This window comes from Cibotium barometz, chromosome 2 (genome assembly GCF_041138505.1).
Source record: "Cibotium barometz isolate CiBa-2024 chromosome 2, ASM4113850v1, whole genome shotgun sequence".
Classification (NCBI taxonomy): domain Eukaryota; kingdom Viridiplantae; phylum Streptophyta; class Polypodiopsida; order Cyatheales; family Cibotiaceae; genus Cibotium; species Cibotium barometz.
Genome location: NC_141047.1, coordinates 13,863,347 through 13,885,385, shown reverse-complemented (window position 1 = coordinate 13,885,385; position 22,039 = coordinate 13,863,347). Strand labels below are relative to the sequence as shown.

The 22,039-nt window shown below is 36.9% G+C and overlaps 1 pseudogene across 1 annotated transcript in view; it reads right to left on the bottom strand.

Annotated features, from left to right (window-relative positions):
* The window catches only part of LOC147640676 (putative pentatricopeptide repeat-containing protein At3g13770, mitochondrial pseudogene), a 121,822-nt pseudogene that overhangs the window by 86,105 nt on the left and 13,678 nt on the right, over positions 1-22,039 (bottom strand). The gene's annotated exons all lie outside the window — the stretch shown is intronic.

Here is a 22,039-nt window from a genome sequence, read left to right as displayed (position 1 = left end):
TTGTTCTCCAAGTTTGTGAACAGATACGTGAGGCAGGCTTTTATGTCGATGTGGATAGTTCTAACAGAAAGCTTTAAGTTGATAAAAAGGTACATTTTGTACCACATGTATATGTTGGAGAAGGGCAACAGGGCCTTGTGCTGGAGATCACAGGTTGCAAGGTGAGTGGACTTGTGAAATTTTTGTGCATTTGACATTGCGCTAGTGCATTTCTTGTATGATTCTCCATTCATATGGTGTAGTAAGGTTGTAGTCCATGCTTGTGGTGTATTTGGTTTGTGCCAGGTTGTGATTAATCCGTGTGTATATGTGTGTGCCTGCTTGTGTGTTTGTAGAAGGATCATTATGGGAAGATTTGTGCAAAGAGGCTATGATAGATGATGCATAACTATGTGGAATAAATGGCCGCTTCAACAGATCTATTGCTACGACAGCACCACCACCAACAAGAGCCCTATATTGAGAATAGAGATTCAGGTGACTTTGCAGGTAGCCTTTGTCAAAAGAGTTGAAGTGGGTTTGGTAGGTCAATAAATGTGTGGCATGTTCCATCTCCAATGGGCCAACTTAATGATAGTTATTGTATCTAATGTAAGTCTATCACGCACCACCTTAATGAGGTATTCTTGGATAGTGGCATGACCCATATTCGACGACAGGCAAGAGGTAAGGGTCAATGATCTAATCTAGCATGCCTTTCTTCTGCCAATGCATTGCCCACTCTGTCATGTTCACTTGCTCCCTAGGAAGTGTAGGGTTGATGGGTGGCCTTGCACACATAACCTCCAACAGCACCACATCAAAAGAGTACAAATCAGATTTTGCTCTGTGAGTTGTTGTCGGTAGAAATACTCACAGGATCAAGATACCCAAAGCTTCCCTTCACTACTGTGTTGACATGGGTGTGATAAAGGGATGGCCCCGGTATTGGAAAGCCCAAAATCCAACGCCTTGGCTACTAAATTCGCATGGAGTAGGATGTTGGTGGTCTTGACATAATGATGGATAATGCCATGGGCAGCTTTGGTGTGCAGATAGTCAAGGCCCCGGGTAGCCCAATGCATATATCCAACCTCTGTTTCCATGAGAGATGGCAAGCCAACACCATAGAGATGACCCCTTAGGGGGCCATTGGTCATGTAGTCATAGAGACCAAGATAAAGATTATGAGAGTTTTTTGGTGTTTTCCCAATTCACAAATACAGCTCGATAAGCCATCTTTCTTGTTTGAGCTTTCAATTGAAAATTCATGTATTGAATCATTTAACTAATACACTTATTTCAAAGTAAATATTATGTGTGTGTGATATTAGAGTTCTCTTTATAATCTTTAATTAATTTTGAATACTATTTATAAGTGTGACTAATTTGTTTTTATAATCATTTAAAGAATTATTATAAATATACTTATAAGATACAAATGAACATAGCCAAGAAAAGTGCAAACTAGAGAAAATAGAACATTTACTAGATAGCCTAACTAGGAAATATGCTCGATATAGGGAATTTTTCTTATATTGTGAGAAACATAATATTTCAAAGTAAATATTATGTGTGTGATATTGGAGTTTTCTTTATAATCTTTAATTAATTTTGAATACTATTTATAAGTGAATAATTATTTTTATAATCATTTAAAGAATTATTATAAATATACTTATAAGATACAAATGAAAATAGCTAGGAAAAGTGTAAACTAGAGAAAATAGAACATTTACTAGATAGCCTAACTAGGAAATATGCTCGATATAGGGGATTTCCCTAATTTCTCAAATTAGGGAAATCCCCTATATCGAGCATATTTCCTAGTTAGGCTAGGAAATAGATAGCCTAACTAGATAGCCTAACTAGGAAATATGCTCGATATAGGGGATTTCCCTAATTTCTCAAATTAGGGAAATCCCCTATATCGAGCATATTTCCTAGTTAGGCTATCTAGTAAATGTTCTATTTTCTCTAGTTTACACTTTTACTACTTATGTTCATTTATAACTAGGAAAATTTATTTTTCCTATATACTCCTTGTCTTTGCAATTGTGTTTTTGTAGATTGTGGCACTTGCCAATTTTCTTCCCCTCGATGACTCGGTTATTATGAACTGGATAGCTTCATGTATGAGACGGTAAGATGTTTTTTGCAGAGATTGCATTGGTGTTTTTCTTATAGCTTGCTTGATCACCTCTTGTTAGATGCATTTCTTAACGCCCTCAGCTTGTTTCTTTGTTAATTGTCTGTTTGGAGTAGGTCGATTTTCATTGCCTACTCTTAGCATATGCGCTTACAATTATTTCGTCGATGAATCCTAGGTTCTCTTCATCTGTCTCTCTTTCTCTCCCCCTCTCCTTCTAGGTTCCTAGTGTGAGGTGGGAATACTATCCAAGGCCCTTGGTCCCTTTGGCTAGCCTGTGCCAAGGAATATGCATCTTTATGGGGATGAGGTGCAACATGGAGCAGCGTAACACAGACCCATGTTAGGCACATGTAGAAGCACTCACACACCAGGTAGGCACGTTAGGCCTCCCGCGTTGTGAGTGAGGTTCTATGTTGCCGAGTGGCTTTAGGAGATTGCCTGAACGTGGAAACGGGATCGAAATCGTGGAAACGACGGACCGAGGAGCTGGGGAGCCATGTTGTGCCAACGGGCCGACACACGGCCGCGGGCCAGCGGATCATGGATGGAAGGCAAGTCTTGAGTCTAGGCCGTGGAGCTGGACCAGGTATGAAGGCAAGTGAACGGTGCGACCCGCAAGGAAAATGCACGAGATGCGCTCGACGGGCTGGTGGAGCCATGTCATGAAGCATGGTTGGTGGAAGGCCGCCTCCCGGCCAGTGTCACACTCGGACGTCTAGCTGTGAGGCGGCCTTCCACCAACCATGTTTCATGACTCGGCTCCACCAGCCCGTCTCGCGCGTTTTCCTTGCGGGTCTCACCGTTCACTTGCCTTCATGCCCAGTCCGGCTCCACGGCCCAGACTCAGGACTTGCCTTCCATCCATGATAAGCCGGCCCCCGACTGCGGCCCTCGACCGCGTCTTGCCTCGTCGGTATAGCACGGCTCGCCAGTCCACCGTTTCCACCGTTTCGGTCATGTTCCATGTTCCGGCAATCTCACCGTCAAGGCGAGGAGGGCATCCCCCGGAGGCACTCGGCAAGATGGAACCTCACTTGCAACACGGGAGGCCTAACATGCCTACTTGGTGCATGAGTGCTTCTACGTGTGCCTAACATGGCTCCGTGCTACGCCGCTCCATTGCACCTCATCCCCATAAAGATGCATATTTCTTGGTGTGGGCTAGCATACCCCCAAGGCACCAAGGGCATTGGATAGTATTCCCACCTCACACCTAGTAGACGTAGCATATCTTTATTTCCTTCTTTCACATTACACATTATCTTGTTTTGAGAGGGGAAGGGAAATTCGTCTTTACCTTGTAATGGATCACCTCCCTTAGCACTTCATAGCTATTTTTTACTTGATTTGACCAGAGCTCAAGAGCTTAGGTATGCCCTCATAGATGGTGATGAAGTGGAATACTTATCTCTATTACTCAAGGAATTCAAGAGGTGTTTTTCCTCACTGGAAGGGGTTACATGTGGTGCAATCACATTTGATTACAAGAGTGAGAGAGTAGAGAATATTTGCTCTAGATTAAACATAATCTCTTTGGTGTATCTCTGGAAATAGGACCAGACCGCTCTACTATAGCAAATGGTGATTAACCGATATCCACTTGCCATGTGTGGTATCAGTGTGTGTGGTGAAGGTGCAATTATGAAACTCTAACATGCGGCTGTCCTCTTTTCAAGGTATGATATGCTAGAGAATTCTATTACATATTCATATTGTCTTTTGTTACTTTACTTTGGCTAACTCTATTAATTGAAGGTGTGATCAAATATGGACAAAGCACACTAGAGGAATTCAACTTCCTCCTTAAGTTATAGCCATGATGATTTTTAATTTTGCCTTGCACCTTCAAAGGTCACTGATATAAACTTATAATAAAGACATTTGTATAAATTCATACATGTACGTGATGCGTGTGCATGCACTTGTGTGCTTGAGGATAGCTATAGTATGATCTATATCCATGGTTAAGCATTGATGACATTTGTGCAGATGGTCATGGTAGACACTCCCTAGTTTGCAAGATGGAGTTGATCATTTCACAACTCATAATAAGTTAAGTTTGTTGTCTTGCACTTGTGTTTGAGCATATCTATATTATGATCAATATCCATGGTTTAGGCATTGATGATGTTCATATAGATGGTTGTGATCTCTACTCTCTAGCATGCAAGATGATTTGCGACTTCTCAATAACTCATTCATTAGTTTTGTTTTGTCTCATATCAAGTTTTGGCACATTGGATATGCTTTGGTGCATTGAGTACACACACACTATGTATAAAGATGATTTGGTCGAGTATTGTATGCTCATTTGTTTCTTTATTGCATTTCTATAGAGAAAGAGAATACGTTTTTTTGTTTCTAAGTAATACCTACTTAAATGATTTTTTGGCCATTATTAATTGAATTCTTACTTTGAAGTGTATAAACATAGATAAAGTTGGAATCTAGGAATGAAACTAGTTTTGGAGGTTGATGTTGTTCCTCTCCAAAATTGTTCCTTGATTTTTCCACACGTTTAAGATGCCCTATAATTTTACGGTAGGAGGAAGTGAATGTACTAGGATACCACCTACCATGCACTTAGGAGTGAAACCTCAAGTTATGAGCATCATTAAATCCTGATGTCATTTAATGGTCCAAGGTCCTTATATACTTATTCCTACCTAGTATTTAATATGGAATTATTCTAGAAGTCTCTTTTATTGGCCCCTCATTAGTTTTTGTAGACAACCACTCTAGGTCATGTATTCCAATTAATTCTCCCTTGGAGTGTGCACTAGAATTTTTAGGCTATGGAAATTCAAGGGAATCACTTAGGTGGCTCTTTATTTCTCTAGTTACAGTGTAGGTGCCACATTACCACAAGTTCCTTGTCACCTTACCCAAAGCTAGGATATCTAGTCAATGGTGTAGCTTTCTTGTTAGTTGGATGTGTGCTCTCATAGTACAATGTGTGTGTTGGGTAGCTTTTCTACTCAATTACTTTCAATGAAGCAGGGTAGGAAGAAGAATCATGAGCATAAAAGCAAGCATGGGGAACATAATGTAAATGTAGAGGTTAATGATGCTAAAGAAGAAAAGCAAGCATGGAGCACATAATGTAGATGCAGAGGTTAATGATGTTAAAGAAGAAAAGACGAGTCTATGAATCAAAGTTGTGAGAACTTGTTGACTTGTACTTTTGTGGAACAATCAGACTCTAATCAAGTATTGCTCGATGTTGCACTAGGTGATGCTTTAGGTGATGAGTGTGAAGAGAAGGATGTTGATCCGATTCTACTTGATTTGCTAGTAGATAATGAGGGATATGCACCTTGTCGCTTTTTGATCTCTTGGATAATTAGCCAAAAGATCAGTGTTGTGTTGTGTTGGTTTTGGTTTGTAGACTTTTGGTCATGATGAGCAAGAGTACTTCTATTTGAAAGGTACAAGCTTGTCTTCTTTGACATAGATTATGAATCTGACAATAAATCAGATTATGATGCAACTAATATAATGGATATTCAGCTTGCTAGTAATGGGCAACAAGCCCTCTTTGAGTATGAGGAATTTAAGATGGAGTTATATAATGCTTTTGTTGTACAACACCAAGCCTTACAATAAAATATTGTGAGTCAACATGATTGGTTGATAGATTCAAGTGCCAATAAGCACATGATAAGAAAGAAGGATTGGTTTGCCTCTTTTTGAAATTTTCTAGAGTTTTACTTGAGTGTGCAAACAATGAAACTTATTAGATTCATTTATGGCCATCAAACAATTGCCATGTAGAACGTCAAGGGTGAAAACTAAATAAAATACAACGATGTTTACTTTGTACTTGCTTTGCAAAAGAATTCACTTTTTGTATCTATCATGTGTGATCAAGGATTACATGTGGGTTTTACACTGTAGCAATGCCTAATCAAAGACAAGCCGAAAAGGTTGGTGGTTGGTATAGAAAATGGAATGGGTGGTATACGCTATGGACATGTTAAGTGTTTTGAATTTTCCAACATCACATGGTGGATGTATTTGATCTCATGGAACCTTAAGTTCCTTTCTATGAAGGTTGTATTTATGGTAAGATGCACATAATACTCTTCTCTTGTCATATATTGATAAGAGGACCAAGATGTCTCTTGAGGTAGCACACTCAAATTTGTGTATTCTTATGAACACTCAAGCTTTGCAAGGATCTAGATATATTGTCACCTTTATTGATGACTATTTTTATGAAAGTTTGGGTATATATGGTTTATCCTCAGATTTGTGCGTACTCAAGCTTTTTAAGGTTCTAGATATATTCTCACTTTTATTGATGGTTTTTTATTGAAATTTTGGGTTTCTTTTTTGCACTACTAATCTCAAACTTTCGAAAAGTTGTGGGAGTACAAAGAATTAGTTGAGAAAAAATCTGGACATAAGATTATATGGGAGGAGAATTTAAAATTAAAGTCTTAAAGAAGTATCGTTATAAGTAGAGGGAGATCATGATACATTTTATAGTTGCATTTACTCCTCCACAAAATGGCATGGCTAAGAGGAAAAACGATAACCTCCTAGTAGAGAGTGCAAGGTGTATGTTGAAGGACATGCATATTCTTGATGCTTATTGGGTTGAAGTTATAAACTTGAAGGGTTGGCATCATGAAGCCCTTGTTCAGATCTAAGGAAGACGCATAAGTACTACTGATGACTGACAAAGTGTAAAATAGATACAAAATGGCTAGTAGATGTAGCTACTATGGCTACTGCTTATGCAGAAGGCTCTAGGAGTGCTCCTCCATGCGAATGCAAACTTTGTATTGCTCCATGAGGCTCATGATTTCTCCTCCATGGGCTGGAAGATGGTAGCTCACCTACATGGGGTTGTAGGGACGTCTTTTTAGACTGCATGAATTGTGGATACCTTGCCTGCTGATGCCAAATGTGGTGGAAGATTGTTGATAGATGGCTTTTGAACCTGTGCCCTGATTTGTATGCTTGGACTGGGGGAAGATGGTGGCCAACTAAGTGGTGAATGCTAGTTGAACTGATTTGTATTTGAGGACTGGACTTGGGCGAGCAAAGTGTGTTGAATGTGTGTGGGGAGAGGCATGGCTATTTTTAGCTCTAGGGATGACTTGCACATGTCAAGTGACTGCACACTTCTTTAGTCTTATTTTAATGCACACATGCTTTGTCTTGTTTTAATGCACATATGCTTTGTCTTGTTTAGTCATTGTTTCTCTTAGTCTTTTGGCACTGCTAGGAGTCGAACTTACGTTGGGTGCTGCCTGTGCGGCCGACACTCTCTCTTTCGTGTGTGCAGATTCAAATAATGCATATGATGTAGATATCTTCCATCTTGAGTCTCTTTTATTGCCTCCAAAGTGACTCCAAAATTAGTAATGTATCACTTAGATAAGAAATTTTAAAATTCCTCTAGGGAAAAAAAATATTTACATTATGGGATTTATATATTTTGTAAAATTTTACAGAGGGGGTGTAAGGAAATGCTAAAAATAGGTTATATATGGATTTATAAAAGAAGCCTTGAACGGACGTGATATAGACATATTACACTAAGTGTGTTTTTTTTTAATTTTGACAATTTGAGAACTAAAGGAGAGTTTTAGCTCTCCAATTTTTGCCAAAATTTTTTTTTTTTAATGCCGCAAACCCCTTTGCTACATATATCAAATTCAAGCTCACATTTTGTTGATTCATGTGTACACACATGCAATTAGTCTAATTGGCATGCTACTGACGCAATGGTGGGATTATATTCATCAAAATCCCATGATTTTGTGCTCAATTGAGTAATTTGTTTTTCATTTTTTTAAAAAAGAGTACAAAATTAAACAAAATTAATAAAATTGACCAAAGAAACTTGAAATTGCAATGGTTAAGAGTAACAAGAAGTGATTAGAAACATGAAAACATGAAATTGATGCAAAAAAACAAAAACACATGATTTTGGGGGATTTTTATTAATTGAATCATTCCTTTTCTTGTTTGTAACCCAAATAAAGCATGCAAGCAATGCAAGGATGCTTGGCAAGAGGGTGATGTCCCGAAAATGAAACCATTTATGTCGGGCCTTTTGGCCACTCAATGGGACTCTTCTCTCATGCATTGGGGAGTCTAAACTCCAACCCAAGCCCAATATGCCATGGAAAATACGCAATGCATTAGTGAGGCAACTCTCACTTACCTCTATCTTGTTTGCTTGAATCGGGGACCCCTCATGTGGTAGCTACATCAATGGAAGCATGTCAAAGTAGCTCAACAAAGCTGCCCACACCACCATGCCTCAAGTGTAGCCAATGCTCTCTCTGTCACTCCCTTCCTCACACACACACTCACACAAGCATTGAAGGCAAGAGATAGGCAAGGTTTGAGAGAAGAATAGAGCACTATCTTCACTTGAGAGCATACAAGCATGCATACAAGAATGAGGATTTAGAGTTACAATTTGACCTTTATACTTGGCTCATAATGTTCACACTTGGTCGGAAAATGTTAAAAATAAGGTCGTAGTGCATCAAAGACTGCCTAAACTAGTGCATAAACCTTGTCCTAGCTAGTAACTCTAACCACTAGCTCTTCACCGCATTCAATTAGTTGCAATTATTCTTGGCTTTGATACCACTATTTTGCGGGAGGTTGGCATGAACCTAAATTAATTATTACAACAATATAAAATATCAAGCATAAATAGAATAAATAATTACTCAAGTCATAAGATCAGGTCTAATTTTCTCCCACATTAGAGTGAGCCCACGCTTTCTCTTAGTGTACTTAAATATATTTCTTGAGATAGCTTTAGGGGCTCAAAATAGTGTGCTTTACAAATATGATGACTTCTTCAAGAATATCTTTCTTTAAAAGTATCTTGCTTTAAAAATAGCTTTCTTGAGCATGTAAGCTAAACTACTTAAAAAATAGTCTAAAATCATATAAAACTGTACATATCTCAAAAAAATTGAATATGCACAAGGGAGCTTTCATATGTCCCAAATAATAAATACATTACTGAAAAATATGAACAACATCCAAAATGAATTAATGGTGCTTGTCATTGCAAAATCAAATATTATTTGTTAACATTTAAAAATCATTGATCTCAAAATATTCCGAACCACCACAAGCTCATCTCCATTATCCAATCCAATTATCTTCACTTGCATCAACTAAGCCATTTAATTAATAAATAAATTGATTAAAAATATAAAAAATCATATGAAGCTTCAGATTCTCAACACAATGCAACCAATACTCCCATGCATGTATGGATTCACCCATGTACATGTAAAGTAAGATATGATCGCCTGGATCTATAAAGGAATCCTAATCTAAAATTGTCTAGGAGAATTCATAAAAGTGGGAAACATGGGAATATATATTCTATGGATTAACTCCAATCCAAAAATAAAAGAAAGCATGGGAATACATATTCCATGACTTAAATTCTCATAGCACACACTAGGGGTGACAAGCAACTGTCCTTAGTTGTCACAAAATCATAAATAATCATTATGGGCTAGTATCCATATAAGATGCAATCAAGGATGGATAGGCATCGAGAGGGCATGATTAGGTAGCCATTGAGGATCTTTGATGATGGGTAGCCTTTATACTTGACCAAATATTGATGATAATAATTATCTTTCCTTGTTGTTGTCTAAATGAAAAAATAAAAAAGGTTAACACTACAAAACTATATTTAACAAACGAATGTCAAATTATTAGAAATTAATTTGATGCTAGAGTGATATGTGAATAGAAAGTTAGAGCAAAAAGTTATCATTTTCTATCAGTTATGAGTGAAAAATAAGAGTGTGATTCTACAATCCTCTAAAGATATGTGTTTCCATCATTGATGACAAATATCTTTTTAGGAGGTAGGAGGGATCGAAGGGAGAATAAGTGAGAGAGAGACTGTCACCACATACGGTGGTGTCGTCTTTGATTCTATATCCACAAATAATTCCATGTTCTTCCATAAGTGACCAAGCTGAATATTAGGAGGGAATATGCCAGTGTTACCTATGGAGATCATGAAAAAACATGGAGATCATGCAGAAAAAAAAGTTCATGGTTGTTCATTCGAGTCTTTTATCATTCGTCCTCTTGTTTATCATGAAGATGTGGAGTAACGCCTGAAATACATGTGCGTTGCATGTAGATATATATGGGAGGTGCAAACATTTGGCCATGACATGTAGGAGCTCAGATGGTTGTCGTGGATTTTAAGGAGTCATTGTGAAAGGGACCAATTATTCTAGCAAAAAGAAATTCAAAAAATAAGTTAGCATAAAAGAAATATGAAATAACATTACCTTGATTTTAATCAGCACAAGTAAGTTATTGAGAATATATCCAATTTACTGTGAAAACTTCCAAAAAAAATTGATTGGTTATTTTTTAAATAATTTTTTAGGAATCTATGAGAATTTGAGGGCTGAAAAGAAGGAGCTATGGAAGGATACTTATTTCTTGAAATTCTAGAAAGTTTTGTTACTTGGGAGAAATCTGTAAAGGTTTGTTTGAAGGGCTGAAAGTAGATATTTAAAGAAAAAAAATGAGAATTTGGAGAGGCTTTAAGGTTTTAAAGATGAACTTTTAAAGAATAAGCTTTTAATGATATAAATCTTAAAAAGAAGCTTTTAAGTATAAAGCTTTAAAGCTTAGAAAAAACATACGTGATTTTAAAAAGTAAATTAGGAAAAAAGATCACCCTGATGCCATTGAGGAGGAGGTGAAGATGAAATTCAGCCATTCAGACCAAGGCAAAAGTGGCTATGAGGCTCCACGGGTGGGTGAAAACATCGGTGGTTTTGGTCGATCGGGAAGAGGGTTGAAAATTAGAAAAATGGCTTTGAGTTCTTGGGTAGGTGGTTTTGAAAATGGAAAAGTGGTTTTCCACCTTGTAGAGACTCTTGGGTAAAAGAGTTATGGGTTTTTATTATCCAATGAACAAAAGAATTCTTTTCTTTGAAACCATAGTCTCTCTATGCTTGCAATTTAAAAATTCTTTGTCCACTAGCTCTTCATCACTTTCAATTAGTTGCAATCACTCTTAGCATTGATCCATTGTTTTATGGGAGGTTGAAATGAACCCAAATTAATGGTTGTAATAACATAAAATATCAAGCATAAATAGAATAAAGAATTGGGTCCAATTTTCCCTCACACAAAGTGATCCCATGCTTCCACTTGGTGTACTTAAATATATTTCTTGAGATAGCTTTTGGGACTTAAAATAGTGTGCTTTAGGAATATATAGACTTCTTCAAAAGAATAGCTTGCTTCAAAAGTAGCTTGCATTAAAAGGAATATATAGACTTCTTCAAAAGAATAGCTTGCTTCAAAAGTAGCTTGCATTAAAAGGCTTGCTTGAGCTTGCAACCTAAACTACAAAAATATATGGGAGTCTAAAATCATATAAAAGTGTACATATTTTGAAAAATCAAATATGCACAAGGGAACTTTCATATTGCTAATAAATGTGAATGACATCCAAAATGAATTAATGGCACTTGTCACAAAATCAAATATAATTTATCGACATTTCAAAATTGGTCATCTCAAAATATTTATGACAGCCACCACACATTATCCAATCCAATGATCTACACTTTTATCAACTAAGTCGATCAATTAATAAATTAATTGATTAAAAATATAAACAACCATACAAAACTTCATATCATCAAGATGATATAACAAATACTCCCACGCATGTACAAATTCACCCATGTACGGGTAAAGGAAGCTACAATTATCCGGATTTAGAAAGCTGTCCCAATCTAAACCCGTCTAAGAGAATTCATAAAAATGGGAAACATGGGAATATATATTCCATGGACTAACTCCAATACATAAATAATAGAAAATGTGGGAATATATATTCCATCAATTAACTCCTCATAACATGCCCTCAGGGGGGTGACAAGCAACTGTCCTCAGTTTGCCACAAAATCATAAGTTTTGAGAATGTATTCAATTTGCTGTGTGAAAGCTTCCAAAAGTTTTCAAAAATTGATTGGGTATTTTTTGTATTTTTTGGAAATTTATGAGAATTTTTGGTCTCAAAAGAATGAGTATTGGAATAATATGGATTGCACTAGCGAGTGAAATCATAATTGCCATAAGCACACAGCTTAATCCTAACCTCAAAGATTAATGCTACTCTAATCAATATAATCAAAGAAGATTAAGATAAACATAACTAGCACAAAGCTAGAAGTGAAGCAAGAGATTAACACATAGTGACAAGCAAAGAGATAAGCTTGGGACAAGTATTTCCACAAAGGAAGGTCACAAAGACCTATCAAGCTTGCTAATTATTCACAAAGAAAGGTACAACTTATATAGGATCCAAGATCCCTCCCAATGACCTAAGCAATGATGTCAAGGGCTTGCCACCTAGCCCTTATCTAGATCCATCTAGGATTTATTATTCCCTTTAGTAATTGGCCACTTACATAAGAGAATAACCTTAGACTTCATGTCTATTATTCTTATGCTCAACTAAGTTGTCCCCAATGTGCACACAATGAATGCTAGATCACCTAGATTCCAACACTCCCCCTTGATCAAGCATCCATACCATGCAGCGTGTACTTATCAAGTATTCACACATCACACTCAGTGATAGTTAGTGCCAGTGGCTTAACCAATTAGATTACATCAACCACAAAGGTTACATGCACATAATCAATTTATGTTTTCCCTCACTAGTGTCACACATGCATTTCATGCATGCCATGTTGACACCATTTGTTAAGACCAATCACACACATGTAATCTCGTGTAAATCTCACACATGCATAACTTATGCATGCCATGTCAGTCTGGTGAATTGCAGACCGCCACCATGGTATTGATGACCACGGCGCTTAGTGCTTCCCCTTGATGACCACCGCACTTGGCACACTGCCTGGTGTTGATAGCCACCACACTTAGTGTTTTGTTGGCCTCTACTAACAAGAGAAAAGAGAATAAGGAAAAGAATAACCCCTCTTTTTCTCAACTTCTCTCACACTATTCTCCCTCTTGTTAACATATTACTCATAATCTATTGTAGCAACATCTCCCTCGACCTCCCCAAGGTTAAAGAGACACTACACTTAGATATGATAAATAGAAAGAAATAGAACTTAGAGAATGCATAGGAGAAGATTATCCCCTATAATAATATAATACACATAGGATTAAAGAGCATGATCAGAGAGATGAGAAGCATAATGTGGACTCCAACACACAGTTAGCCCCACACATTCACAAAGAAGGTAGTAATGTTGGTAATCATGAGGACACTAACACACAATTAGCACCACCTAAAACCTTTACAATGAATTCAATCTATGTGTTTTTCATTGGCATTCAGTTTAGATAAAGGTGTAGCTAAATTTTGGTGATCTTGTTAAGAAAGGGGGGATTTCATCTACCCCCTTCCCCATATCCGTATTCTATGTCTTCCTTTTAGGGTTTTGCCTTGTGCTCTTTAGTTTCTAGCGTTTTTTCATCAGGGTTGGGGGCTCCAGGCGCTTTCACAGGTGGGTTGCCATCTTGGGGATGTTGTGGTTTCTTTGATTTGAATCAGTACCCTCGCTACCATCTTCGCGTCCTTAATCCCCTCTACTTGACCCCTATCCACCCCTCTACTTGACTCCTCCCACCTGCCTCTCCTCAATGCCCTTCACTTGCATTTTGCCCCTACCTTACTTTTGCCTTCTTTGTAGCTTGTGATTGCTGCTTGCCCTCATTGTCTACCCACTTTCTTTGTAGCTCATCATCCTCGCTGCTGCTGTTGTCAACTTATTACCATGCCCACGATCTTTGAAGAAACCAGTTGAGCTTTGTTTCACATCCTTCCATTCACATCCAGTCAAGGTTTTTGCACCATCTCCACGTCCCCAGTGCCTATCTTATGCTCCTTGCATCACTAATCTCCCTTCCTCCTCCTCCTAATTGATTGCCCTGCTAGCCTCTTGCTCAACAATGTACCACCACAATCTTCTTTTCTCAATGGTGTACTTGCCATTCTCACCCCTAGTTCCTCTTCAACGAATGAGAAGAATGAAGTGTACATGTCACTAGAAAACCTATCAAACACTCACATTGGTTGCAACCTCCATGTTGGTAGTTGAGCTAGATTACTCAAGTGTGCCCTCGTCCATTAATACACCATAGGATAAGACATTAATAGAGGTGAGAGTCCAAATTAAGAAGAGCTATAGAGTTAATAGAGGTGAGAGTCCAAATTAAGAAGAGCTATAGATTACTCAAGTGTGCCCTCATCCATTAATACACCATAGGATAAGACATTAATAGAGGTGAGAGTCCAAATTAAGAAGAGTCCAAATTAAGAAGAGCTATAGAGTTAAAGAGAGCTCTCCTCACCTTGCTACTGTGCTCAATATGGATGGAGAAGAAGTAGGTAAGAAAAGAACAAGTCAAGCATGCTCTCAATCAAATCCCTAATCTCATGAACATTATCAAGAAAGAAAAAAATTATGCAAGTAACAAGTAACAAGAATGAAGTAAACTTAAAATCAAATTCTCATAATGGGCTCCATTTTTTTCCATTACTCAAAATGCATTATAAACAAAGTCTCAAGGGTTACAACTAGCCACCCATAGAATTTTAGGGGTGCCCATTACCAAAATTACAATTGGTGCTACCCATAGGAGGCTTGGGATACACATTACCAACATGAGCTATTCTAGGCAATGTATATATAAAAACTGATTGGCCAAATTTTACAAAAGCTCTCATATCTTGTTATTCTAATGAGTGTAAAAGTTGTGCTATTTTTACATTAAAGGGAATGTTAACCATTGTGGTTAACATGCCCCCTCTCTAAGCTATATTTCATCCTTGGAATTGGTGAGGAATGGTATGGAGATTAGTAGAATCTATAATTGGACCATTTGTGGAAGAATGTGTATTGGCTTTGCAAATATCTAAAAGTGTAAGATAAGTTTTAGTAGTGTGTCTAGAAGTGGGTCTCAAATTTTGCAAAACATGTATCTAGCAAAGTATTACATCCACTAATATCTAATGATTTTTTTAAAATGTCATTTTGTTTGTTGACATTGAAGGCCAACCCATTAACTAGGTGCATTAAAGGCCCAACCCATGAACCAAGAGCATGTAGGTGTTAGCATATAGGTGTTAGCATGTAGTTGTTATCATATAGGTGTTAGCATATAGGTGTTAGCATGTAGTTGTTATCATATAGGTGTTTGGTAACTCCCTTTAGTAAGTCAATGATAAGCAAGAAGAACCTCATGGTGGTCACTATGAATGGATTGGGAATATTTGTTGAGATGTTAAGCACAACTAGGTGCTGAAGGCATTAATGAACTGCTCGGGTGATAGCTTTTGCACTTGTGCAACTAGCATGGTTGGTGAGATTATGGTTGATATGCTGCCAATAGACAACTAACTGTGCATGACAGTGATATTTAGATTACTAGAGTATGGCATAGTTAAGCTGAGCAATCATCCTCCCTCTTGCTTTGCCATATGGGTTCAGCAACCCCTTTCTCCCTCTACTGGCCAACTATATTAGCAGGTCGACTCGCCTGGTTGTCCCCTCCTGAGTTACTAGCCATACAGCAGCAGATCATCTTCTGATCTGGCTGTACAGCAAGAACAGCTATGGGTATCTTTTGATCTGGTCGTACAGTGCATCTAAGAACAACTCTTCTTCTCTCTCATCCGCCTAGCTGTTTCTAGAACTCTTCGCAAGTATGACCGTACAGTCGAGCCTGGATTGAAGGCTTGTTCGTGGACTATTTTGAGAGTTTTTCTGGGATTATCTTGGAGACATCAAGGACTAATTTGAGAACTCCTCTCAAGAAGATGATTTGAGGCTCCATCCTGGAGGGGGATGTTTTGGCACAGATTTTGAGGCACTTCTATTTTGGCACTTTCGTTTTGCCCACTTGAATGTGATGCGTTACGGCGGGCTTTTTGGGACTAGATGGTGGATGGCTTGCCAGATGTTGGCAGCAGGCAGGGACACTGCAGTTCTTGCATTTGCGGTACGCAGCACAGGGAATCTTTTTTGAAGCAGGCTGCTAGGCAGGCTTGGAAACCTTTGGGGTTCATACACACTGACTTGTGTGGACCTATGCAGACCCCATCCTTGGGAGGTTCTTTGTACTTTATGCTCCTACTTGATGATTGTAGAGCTGATTTAAATGGGTTTATTTTCTTTCCCAAGAGAACCAAGTCTCTGCTCGATTCAAGGAGTGGCATGTTATGGTAGAGAAGGAGTTTGGATTGCTCGTGAAGACTCTTCAGTCTGACAAAGGAGGAGAATTCTCTTCCAATGCTTTTGTGCAGTTTTGTGTGGAACATTGCATCAATGAGAGCTGGCCAATACAGGTTAATCTTCAAAGAACGGAGTAGTTGAACCAAATTGTGGTGGAGACTGCGGAACATTGCATCAACGAGAGCTAGCCAATACAGGTTCACTGTAAGATTCCTCCCCTAGCCTTCGAGGTATGCAGGAGTAAGAATCTCCCTTTTCTGATCTTATAATTATTCCCTCTCTAAAATAAAAGAAAGATTCTGTTTAAAAAGGGAAGACACTTTTCCTAGAATACTTCTCAGGAGTCCCACCTATTTTAAGGATTCAAAACGATGAGTTCACAGTGTTTTGGATGCCAAGGATTTGGTCATCAGCAGTTAAAAGACTGCCCAGGATCGACAGAAGCAGTATGCAGATAAGAAGAGGACAGTCAGAGAATTTAAAGAAGCCGATATGGTCTTCATTCGAGTACGGCCCAAAAGAAGTTCTTTATCTCTTGGGAAGTATAAGAAATTATCCCTCAAATATTGTGAGCCTTATCTGAATTCAAAGAAAGTAGGTGACTTAGCCTACGAGCTTTTTTTACCTCCTCATCTCAAAGTTCATAATGTATTTCATGTAAGCCTTCTATAGAAATATGTGCCAAACCCAAATCATGGAAAGACGGTAAAACTTCAGAGTGGGGCAAGATACCGTTGGCTTCTAGGTTACGCTAGCTCCTTCCTTTATATAAGTCGTAACTTTTACTTATCGCTCACAGTAATCTTACTTCCATTGATCTCCTTTCTTTCTTAATCTCCTTCATGGCTTGGCAATAGGAATTAGTTTTATCCATGATGATTTCTCACCTTCAAGACGTAAGCGAGTCTGTGAAGAAGGATTTTATAGAACTATATGAGCACTCACTTTTTCCTCACCTAGGAACTTCTGTAGCTCAGACCAAATGGCGGACCTATCAAGACATAACTAGGGTAACACCCTGGGGTCAGTAGCATTTTCGTAACAATGTCCGCTTGGCCATGGTTATTGAAGCTTTGGGTTTGGGTCCCCGATACTACTGCGTGATGAGATCAAGGCATGGTGGATTTTCTGAGCGGGTCTTCTTACTAGCATGCTTTCTTCCTCACCAAAAGATATGCCTTTATCCCATTTTTGGCTTGCCTCTTAGAGGTCCTTTTATTAGATCACCTCACACCACTGAGGTAGGTGCTGCAATATCCAGCTGAATTATTTCCATAGATGAGTTACCTTATACGTGTGCAGCTTGTGAGTGCTGCTTTTGTGACCATATAATGGACGGGCTTATGGAATTGTAAAAAGTTCTTCTATCTTGCCGTATATGTTCCAAGAGTGAATAAAGTTGAAATCTTTGTTCTTGTCTTGAGTCTTGCTCTCTTTGAGACTTTTCTTGGTGGTTAATCTTAATTAAATTTTCTCTTAGTCTCATATTCGTGCATCTTGCGAAATTACCCCCAGATGAGGACATCTCGTGTTTTTTAAGTGGGAGAGAATGTAAGATTCCTCCCCAGCCTCTCAAAATGTCCAGCATCTTTCTCCTATAATCAATTCTCTCTTCAGAAATATAAGAGATCTCGTCTCTGCCTGTTTTGACATAGAGAGAGAAAATATTCTAGTGAGAGAATATTCAAATTATGAATATTTTTGGATAGAAAAATAACTCATCTTATTAAAATTCTAGAGAGAGAATATTCAGATTATGAATATTTTTGGATAGAAAAATAACTCATCTTATTAAAATAAGTTCCCCTGAAACAGAAATTCAAAAAAGAACTTTTCAATGTGCAATTGGAATTAATTGGAAATGGGTATGAAGGACCTTAGCCTAAAGGTCTAGATTTTCAGAAATTTTTGGATTATGGTCCAATTAAGGTTCCTATGGACCAATAAGATCAATCCATGTGTGGGGAGGAGATAAATCTAATTTTGTAAAAGATGATACCCAAAAATGAGTAAATGCTCACATAAGATGAAGAGTTGACTATGTACAAGGTTTATTAGTAAGAAACTATGAGTAATATAAAAAATATGAGATATTTTGGATATCCAAAAATGAGTAAATGCTCACGTAAGATGAAGAGTTGAAAATGTACAAGGTTTATTAGTAAAAAACTATGAGCAATATCAAAAATATGAGATATTTTGGGTATCCAAAAATGAGTAAATACTCACATAAGATGAAGAGTTGAAAATGTACAAGGTTTATTAGTAAAAAAACCATGAACAATATTAAAAATATGAGGTATTTTGGGTATAATGATTCCATTTTGACACATATGTAAGGAAGGGGAGTCCATTAAAGGAGGTGCAAATTTCACATGCTTGAATGAGTTTTAAACTCATAAAAATTGAGATATTTCATCTCTCCTCTCTCCTAATTCAAGTCTAGTTGCAAAAAGTCAGCTTAACTGACCTAAAAATGGTCAAAAATTGACCAAACTGAGTTGGAAAATTCTAGAATCAGTTTGTTTGGTTAGGATCTCACTTTTCCCTATAAATAGAGGCCTTCTCCTTTGTTGAAACTTAACAATGTCTAATGTTACTCTACTCCACCCAAGCCAAGAACTATGAATTTGTTAATCCTCCCCAGCCTCTCAAAATGTCCAGCATCTTTCTCCTATAATCAATTCCCTCTTCAGAGATATAAGAGATCTCGTCTCTGCTGCCTGTTTTGACATAGAGAGAGAGAGAGAAAATATTCTAGAGAGAGAATATTCAGATTATGAATATTTTTGGATAGAAAAATAACTCATCTTATTAAAATAAGTTCCCCTGAAACAGAAATTCAAAAAGAACTTTCCAATGTGCAATTGGAATTAATTGGAAATGGGTATGAAGGACCTTAGTCTAAGGGTCTAGATTTTCAGAAATTTTTAGATTATGGTCCAATTAAGGTTCCTATGGACCAATAAGATCAATCCATGTGTGGGGAGGAGATAAATCCAATTTTGTAAAAGATGATACCCAAAAATGAGTAAATGCTCACATAAGATGAAGAGTTGACTATGTACAAGGTTTATTAATAAGAAACTATGAGTAATATAAAAAATATGAGATATTTTGGGCATCCAAAAATGAGTAAATGCTCACATAAGATGAAGAGTTGAAAATGTACAAGGTTTATTAGTAAAAAACTATGAGCAATATCAAAAATATGAGATATTTTGGGTATCCAAAAATGAGTAAATACTCACATAAGATGAAGAGTTGAAAATGTACAAGGTTTTAGTTAAAAAACCATGAGCAATATTAAAAATATGAGATATTTTGGGTATAATGATTCCATTTTGACACATATGTAAGGAAGGGGAGTCTACTAAAGGAGGTGCATATTTCACATGCTTGAATGAGTTTTAAACTCATAAAAATTGAGATATTTCATCTCTCCTCTCTCCTAATTCAAGTCTAGTTGCAAAAAGTTAGCTTAACTGACCTAAAAATGGTCAAAAATTGACCAAACTGAGTTGGAAAATTCTAGAATCAGTTTGTTTGGTTAGGAGCTCACTTTTTCCTATAAATAGAGGCCTTCTCCTTTGTTGAAACTTAACAATGTCTAATGCATTGTTACTCTACTCCACCCAAGCTAAGAACTATGAATTTGTTAATAATTCATTAGTTTTTGACATTTCCCTCTTCCAAAGATTGGTGGCCACTCTTGTTCAAACAAGAGTTGAAGCCTCAAACCATCAAGCCAAAGGAAAGCTATCAAAGTCATTAGTAAGTTGGTGGTTCTTCTTTCTTTCAATTATTTTATGGGTTTTTATGGTTTTAAAATGGTTTTTATGCTTTATGTCTTCTCTATAATGTTAGGCCTCATTACAAAAGGCATTCCCCTCTCTTCTCTAACAAAACCAACCATTCTCTATCCTAGGTGAATGGTTAAGTGATTAATGTCAAATTTTTATAATGTTTATCTCAATTAAATGAAAAAAAAATATTTACTTTAGGATAATTTCAATATTGGTGTACTTTTAATTAGTTTTAAAGATGTAGAAAATTGAAAAATGGTCAGCCATACAAAGGAGGTTATGGTGAAATTTTTAGAAATTAGTAAAGAAAATTTATCTTTTTTTTAAATTAAAGAGTTACTTTTAGCATAATTGAATTTCATGCATAGAGGTATGCATAAAACATGAATATTTTATTATAAAAGTGTTACTTTTAGCTTAATTGAATTTCATGCATAGAGGTATGCATAATAGATGAATATTTTATTATAAAAGTGTTACTTTTAGCATAATTGAATTTCATGCATAGAGGTATGCATAAAAGATGAATATTTTATTATAAAAGTGTTACTTTTAGCATAATTGAATTTCATGCATAGAGGTATGCATAAAAGATGAATATTTTATTATAAAAGAGTTACTTTTAGCATAATTGAATTTCATGCATAGAGGTATGCATAAAAGATGAATATTTAATGATAAAAATGTTACTTTTAGCATAATTGAATTTCATGCATAGAGATATGCATAAAAGATGAATATTTTATTATAAAAGTGTTATTTTTAGCATAATTGAATTTCATGCATAGAGGTATGCATAAAAGATGAATATTTTATTATAAAAGTGTTACTTTTAGCATAATTGAATTTCATGCATAGAGGTATGCATAAAAGATGAATATTTTATGATAAAAGTGTTACTTTTAGCATAATTGAATTTCATGCATAGAGGTATGCATAAAAGATGAATATTTTATTATAAAAGTGTTACTTTTAGCATAATTGAATTTCATACATAGAGGTATGCATAAAGGATGATTATTTTATTGTAAAAGTGTTACTTTTAGCGAAATTGAATTTCATGCATAGAGGTATGCATAAAAGATATGGGAAGTGTTAAGATGTGATAAGATGCATATGAGATGAGTTAGGATGTGATAAGATGAGTTAAGAAGTGATAGGATGTGTATGGGATAAGGTAAGAAGTGTATGTGATGGGATAAGATGTATATGGGTTGTGATAGGGTGAGAATATGGATGTGAATGTGGATGGGTATGTATGGATGTATGCATGTAGATGTGGATGCATGAATGTGGATATATGGATGTGACTGTGGATGTGGATGTGGATGCATGGATGTAAATGTGGATGTGTATGTATGGATGTATGCATGTAGATGTGGATGTATGGATGTGAATGTGGATGTGGATGTGGATGTATGGATGTGAATGTGGATGTGGATGTATGGATGTATGCATGTAGATGTGGATGTGAATGTGGATGTATGGATGTGAATGTGGATGTGGATGTGGATGTATGGATGTGAATGTGGATGTGTATGTATGGATGTATGCATGTAGATGTGGATGTGGATGTATGAATGTGGATGTGGATGTATGGATGTGAATGTGGATGTGTATGTATGGATGTATACATGTAGATGTGGATGTATGAATGTGGATGTGGATGTGGATGTATGGATGTGAATGTGCATGTAGATGTGGATATAGGAAAGAGGATGTATGAATGTGCATGTAGATGTGGATGTATGAAAATGGATGAGTATGTATGGATGTATGCATGTAGATGTGGATGTATGAATGTGGATGTGGATGTATGGATGTGAATGTGGATGTGGATG